General features: G+C 43.1%; 1 pseudogene; it reads left to right on the forward strand.

The window, feature by feature from the left end:
* Window positions 1-5,916: 5,916 nt before the first annotated feature.
* LOC102985439 (olfactory receptor 2F2-like) lies at window positions 5,917-6,480 on the forward strand (annotated as a pseudogene).
* Window positions 6,481-7,454: the final 974 nt, after the last annotated feature.

A 7,454-nucleotide genomic window follows, 5' to 3' on the forward strand; every position in this document is an offset into this window, starting at 1 on the left:
GAAATGGAATTTTATCTCTGGGCACTATTTTTGGTTCCTGACTTAGTCTATAAAATGTGGATTACAACAACTAAGAAATACACACAGCCTACAGAAAATTAAATGGAAAAAAAAGATATACTGGCACATATGAATTAGAAAGGAAGACTAAATCAGAAGCTTGAGCAGTACACAAAATCTATGCCAAGAAAGTCTATTTCCTAAATTCTACAACCATATGTCTAAGCTTTTCTGAAATCAGTGAAAAAAAGAGGGGACAAGCTGTAAGTTACAAGATTCACCGTGCCCATGAGATCAAACAGGTCTTAGGCCAGAGGTACAAAGGTCATCATGTGATCACACGTGGTCCAGCTCAGCTCAGTAGGGTGGGGTATTCACATGGGGACTTGGAGCCAAAGTCATAGTAATAATGCCCACACCCCTGACGAGCAGGACTGGACACAGTGTGAACCTCGTGGCTATCACTCTGCTCGTTTCCCTCTCAGACTTGCAGTGGGTGGCAAGTGGCTGGCCAGAAAGTGAAATGTTCATAGCCCCAAACAAATATCTTCCTACATAATCAGGTCTAAGGATATGCTCTTATGAAAACTGAGGGACGTATTCAGAACACATGCTTGACTAAGAACTGTGCCACGTGCCATTAGAGATAAGCCAAACTACTTAAAAAAGAAAGAATTACAACTCCCTGTTAGTGATAATTTCACTCTACTCTTCTAACCCACCGTTAATGATTGAACTCTAAACATCCTAGAATGTAAAGTGAGAATAAAGTGAGGCAATGATATTTTATCCAGAAAAATGTTTAAAACAACTTTTAAAAATCAGAATGAAGCATCTCTTACCTAAGTATTACAGACTTCTGGTTTGTCTTATCCAGAAGCAAATATACAAAATATAAATTGAGAACAATTCAAACTTAATCAGTCTGTTGAGAAAATGTCAAAAGATTGAGGAGGAGAAAATGAAGTATCTTTGAAAACTCCTAGCAAAACTTTTTTTTAAATTGAGGTAAAATTCACATCACATACAATTCACGATTTTAAACATTTACAATGTGCAATTCAGTGGCACTTAGTATATTCACAATGTTGCAGAACCTCACGCCTATCTAGTTCCATAACATTTTCATCACCCCCGAAGCGCACCTCATACCCTTTAAGCACTCACTCCCCATTCATCCCCCCTCCCAGGCCCTTACAGCCACTAGTCTGCATTCTGTCTTTATGGATTTGCCTGTTCTGGATACTTCATATAAATGGAATCGTACAATATGTGATCTTTTGTGTCTGGCTTCTTTCATTCAGCATAATGTTTTTGAGGTCTATCCATATTGTTGCATGTAGCAGGGCTTCATTCCTTTTTATGGCTGAGTAACGTTCCCTCGTAGGGAAATAACCACATTTTGTTGATCATCAGGTGATGGATATTTGGGTTGTTTCCAACTCTGGGCTATTGTGAATAGTACTGCTATAAACTTTCATGTACAAGTTTTTGTTTGAAAACCTGTCTTTAATTCTTTGGGGTACATACCCTGGAGTGGAACTGCTGGGTCATACGGTAACTCTACGTTTAACTTTTTAAGGAAATGCCAAATTGTTCTCCACCGTAGCTGAACTGTTTTACATTCCCACTAGCAATGAATGAGGGTTCCAATTTCTCCATTTCCTCAACAACACTTATGTTCTGATTCTTTGATTGTAGCCATCCCATTGGGTATGAAGTGATACGTTATTGTGTTTTTCTTTTTTTTTTTTGCGGTACGCGGGCCTCTCGCCGTTGCGGCCTCTCCCGTTGCGGAGCACAGGCTCCGGACGCGCAGGCTCAGCAGCCATGGCTCACGGGCCCAGCCACTCCGCGGCATGTGGTATCTTCCCGGACCGGGGCACGAACCCGTGTCTCCTGCATCAGCAGGCGGACTCTCAACCACTGCGCCACCAGGGAAGCCCTGTTATTGTGTTTTTAATTTGCACGTCCCTAATGACTAATGATGTTGAGCATCTTTTCATGTGTGTGTTGGCCATTTGTATATCTTCTTTGGAGAAATGTCCAGCAAAACTCTTGTTTTTAATTTTATTGAAGACCTCCCCTTCCCTTCCCTCCCTTTCACTCACTCCCTCAGCCCCTTCCTGCCTCCCTCTCCCCCTAGGACCACGACCACCAGCCTCCAGCCTCCTCTTAATCCCCTCCCTGGTCCTTTCCCCTACTGCTCCAACTCCCATCTGAGGCACTCAGCTCCATCCCCTGAGAAACATATTTTAACTCTCATTTTTAGACTTCTCATTTTTAGACTATTAATTTCTCCCCTCAAATCAACAGGTTATCTTTTCCTTTCTCTATTCCTTCTCAGAGTTCTCTCCCCCAACCAAAGCCTCCATACTTAGGCATTTGCCCGCCCTTTACCCAGTGTCTGTGATTTCTACAGCAAAGAAACCTCAGGAGTTCTTCCTCCTTAGTGAGAGAGAACAAACCGAGAGTGCTTATACTTTGATGTATTTTCCTTTACCCTCATCACATGTCTATGGAACATCCAGCTTTGAGGAGTGTGGTATTCTAGTATACCTTCTAACATAACCTGGCTACAGAAATGCTTATCAAGTAGTTGAATGAACAAACTTTGTGTATGAGGTTTGATAAAACCAGTTAAAAGTTGGAAGGGGTCAACTGATGTTGGTTCTATACTTGTTGAGCTATAATCCTTCATTAAATTATGACGTAGTTGGGACAATAATCTATTGACACCTTCTAATCCTAATAATTAAAACATATCTTTTATATATAAAATAAAATTTAGATTGTATTGCCTGCAGCAGTAGTGCATACATCTAGCTTATCCAAAGAAGACATCAGTTCATTAGGTTGTAGGTTAGAAAAGAGGGGGGAAAAGTCCAAAATATTTTCCTACTTATCCCATTGTTTGAGTTTTAGAATTTAGAAATTTTTCTTGGCCCTTGCCTCTTTAATGAGAGACTCAATGTATTTAAAGGGCACTTACTAATCAGGAGGAAACAACTGTTTGGTCCCTCAAAAGACCCTTCCGATTAGAGTCATTCTTGAGCCGGTATCACAGAGCAGACTCTGAAAACATCAGTAATAAGGTTCTACACTGAGCTCCTAGATGAGAGGATGAATTTTAAAGAAACCACTCCTCGATATGATGTTCACCCATTCATTCAGTCCACCGGCTCTATATGCCAGTCTCTGTTAGAACTAGAAAAGGGCACAATAAAAAGAAAAAATACCCTCTCTACCCTTCAAGCAGTTTGTTTGTTAGAAGTCAGAAAAGGGGAGTGAAAGAGCTGGGCTTTAGTGGAGGGGGTTTTCCAGTTCCACCTCCTGGCTTCAGAATAAGTTAAGAGTCAAGGTATGTGGGCTCTATCCTCCCATTACACTATGGGGTGGATGTTTCCCTTTTACAGATAAAATGGAAAGAGGTCAGCTGGTACCTGACGAACTGGACCACCAGTCCACTGATCTGTCCAAACTACTCTTCAGCCTGTTTCCCTGCATTACACTGTGGCAGTTCAAAGTTTCCACCTGGCTCCCCAGGAGCGGCATCCAAACACCACACCTTTTCTGACATTCCCCTCCCCCCATAAATCCAACCTGTGCTACATTTCATTCTGTGGGGATGCTGCTCCCCACTAGCCGCCGTGATACACTCTTCATGCTCCAAGTGGTAACATGATGTTATGTAGCAAGAAGAACATGGGGATGTGGTCCTCAGATTTCAGATTCAGTTCCAGCTTTGCTTCCAACTGGCAGAATGACCTTGAGCAAACCACTTCTGCTTTCTGAGTCTCAGTTTCCTCATGTGTAAAATGATGAGGTTGAAATGGTGATCCCAGAATTTCCTTCCAGCCTACATTCTTTTCTGTGACTCTCACTTTGCCTTTTATTCTCTTCAATGGTGAGAATTTCAGTTGCTGTTTTTGGCACTCATGAGCCACATGCGGGGACTATAGCTTGGTTACCTATCGCACTGACAAAAGAAATAGGCTCTGTGGGAAGCCAGGGGCTCCCATCCCAGGTGCAGGGTTCAGAAACTCAGCTGGGTATTGTGCCAAAGCCAGTTTCTATTTTGGGCGTTTTCTACAGTGACACCTTCCGGCCACAAAAGGACTGAAAGAAGAAAGTTGGTAAGTTCCAACCAGCTAGGAAAGACAGAGGGTAGCATCCAGCTGCTCTGCCCTCTTCACCCCCATCCAACCACAGCCCTATCTTCAAACCCTGTTAGAAAGACTTGGGTTGAATTGTTTTCATTTCCATTTCATTGGATTCTGTGACCCATCTCTCATATCTTTAATACAAATCCTTTTTATTTAGATAATTCTCTGAAGTTATGAAGGGCTTTCTCACACATTGTCTCATTTGATACTAACAAGTTCTTCCCTGGATCTAAGATATTCTAAAACATTTGTTTTGGACCAGCCCTCAGAAGGCTAAAGCTAAGGGGAGACCCAGCACACAAACGGCAAGAAATCCAGTATCACTTTTTCACTATTCACTGGGATTTGGCCTCAACTTTTTCCAACAAAGAATGAGAAGTTTAGGTCAAAGATTGTTCCTCCTCAAAAACTCTACTGGTTTTATCTCTAAACATATTCCTCTCGCAAAAATCCTACGTCTTATGTTTTCAAAAATAAGGTTAAAAGTTCCCTCTAAAGCAGTGATTCTCAAACTTGTAATTAAAGTTTTACATTTTAGTTACCAGGAAATATTAAAAGTTACTAACATACTAATGTCTGGGTTTCACCCTCCTGAGGTTCTGATTTAATTACTCTGGAGTGTGGTCTGGGCTTCTGGAGTTTTCAAAGCACCCCAGGTGATTCTAATGTGTAGCCAATGTGGAAAGCACTGCTCTGGTTTCCACTTCGGGTCCTGTGGGATTTTCATAGGCAAACCCTTTAACCTGGAGTTTTTTCCTTCCCTCTCAAACTTTCCCTTATGGACATCCAAAAGGGCTTTCCCCGCAGTCAGACTCTTCAATGTGTCTCTGTGGTCTCTACTTACTCTCATACTAGCCAACAGCACTACCTTCTCCCGACGTGTTGTAAAGACACATAAGGTGAACACTGAAATGGGACTAGAGGGTCTTGTTATTAATAGAGAAATAAAGACTATAAAATTGCTTAGCACCTTTTTACTAAGGAAAAAAAAAGACATCTTTATACTTTGATAGAGGCTAAAGACAAGCAAAGTAAATAGGGAGGTGTTCCAAGGGCAAACATGTCTTTGCTATGACAGAAGGATTTACACATAACGAAGCTCCAAGGGTTTCGGAGGCACTCCCTTACTGACTTCATCAGTGGGCACCGTCAGTTTCTAAACGTTGTCATTGCAAGTAAGTGATGTGCACATTCATCTTACATTAATCACTTAGTTTAGCATTCAAATAAATGCCAGCATTTCACCAAGGAAATAGCAAAATCACAAGAAGCTGGGACATAATTATAGTTGGTATAATGTTCTACAATGATGCCTTGATCTTATCATCCTAGGATTAAGCCTGATTAATCAGTACACTGAGAACCAAATGAGGGATTTTTTTCTCTGTCACTGACCCAGCCTGGATAATGGGAGAACCACCTGCTCCAGCATGAGTAATAAGGAGTTTCAGAATACAAGTCCTACATCTTGGGATCAGATAATAATCCTCAAGACTACTACTTTAAACTCTTTCTATTCATTTACCCAACAAAATTTTTTTATTGTGAAACATTTGTTAGAAATCTTTGTATAAAAAGAAAAATCAGAAAAGGTCCCTGACTTCAAGAAGCTCAGAGTCTAATGGAGGAAAAACACAAGTACATGCAGCCCTATTTAAAGTCCTTTGTTCAAACCCAGACTGTGAATTCTGATCCTGATTCTGGCCTCTCTAACCCAGCACCTCCTCCTGCAGCCTGGCCCACCTGCTCCATGAGGAGGGATACCCTGACCTGGGTGAGTGAGTTTGTCCTAATGGGCCTCCCCAGGGACCGGCAGAATCAGGCTGAACTCTGTCCTGTTTGGGGCTGCCTATCTGCTGACCCTGCTGGGCAAAGGGCTCATCAGCCTCCTGATCAGGCTGGACGCCCGCCTCCACCCGCCCATGTACTTCTTCCTCGCAACCTCTCCACAGTGGACATCTGCTACACCTCCAGTGGGGCTCCCCAGATGCTGGTGCACTTCCTCCTGGAGAAGAAGACCATCTCCTTTACTCAATGTGGGGCCCAGCTCTTCTTCTCCCTGGCCCTGGAGGGGACTGAGTGCCCGCTGCTGATAGCAATGGCCTATGACCATCATATGGTGGGTGACCCCCTGCACTACATGGCAGCAGTCAGCCCGAGGCTGACAGTGGTCTCTTGGCTTGTGGGCATGGCTAATTTTGTAGTGGAGATGGCAATCACCATGCACCCGCCCAGCTGTGGGCACCATGTGCTGAATCATGTTGCCTGTGTGGATGTCACACACACTAGGGTGTCCTGGTGGACTCTAGTGTAGCTGTGTTGCTGGTGCCTTGAGCTGAATGCTGGGTAGGAATTCAGTTGTAGAAACAGAGAAACACAGAAGAACTCAGAAACAGAAATAGGAGGGTTTCCCCTGAGAACAAAGAAGCTTGTACTAAGGGATAAAGCATTTGTGCAACTGTATATACACAAGTACATGTTTGTGTGAAAGATGTACTCTTTGTTTTTGAAGGTATCGACAAATAATGACTTAAGCTCTGGAATCTTCTTTGTAACTCTGCTTTTTTCCACCGAACTTCAAAAGCAGTTTACACCAATCAGAAATGTTAAATATTTGTTGACTGAGTGAACATCAGAATAATTCCCACAACCATTTCCATCATTGTCCTAAATGTCAACTTCACCACCTAGTCAATCAGTCAAAGAGCACATTTAATGATCCTCTCTTCTGTGCTCACCCTGACTCCTTTCCTCACCACAGTCATCATCATAACTCCCTCCTAGTGTTGAGAGCATCATGGAGCCCTGGACAAAATGCAGGACTTGGAGAGAAATATCCATCAGTAAACACATTTGTATCAAGCTCCACTGTGTTCAATACACCATGCCAGGTGCTGCAAGAGACACACCGAGTCTAATATGAGGTCCTTCCCCATAATCCAGGGATTACTTGGAAAGATAAGAGATAAATACCAGGGCTTCCCTGGTGGCGCAGTGGTTGCGCGTCCGCCTGCCGATGCAGGGGAGCCGGGTTCGCGCCCCGGTCTGGGAGGATCCCACATGCGGCGGAGCGGCTGGGCCCGTGGGCCATGGCCGCTGGGCCCGCGCGTCCGGAGCCTGTGCTGCGCAAGGGGAGAGGCCACAACAGTGAGAGGCCCGCGTACCGCAAAAAAAAAAAAAAAAAAAAAAAAAGAGATAAATACCAAAAAAGAAATTGCAACATAATCCAGCAATGGAAAAGTACAATTAGGCAACATTTGGTTAATTGCCAAATATGAGATAGAAATT

This window comes from Physeter macrocephalus, chromosome 5 (genome assembly GCF_002837175.3).
Source record: "Physeter macrocephalus isolate SW-GA chromosome 5, ASM283717v5, whole genome shotgun sequence".
Taxonomy (NCBI): domain Eukaryota; kingdom Metazoa; phylum Chordata; class Mammalia; order Artiodactyla; family Physeteridae; genus Physeter; species Physeter macrocephalus.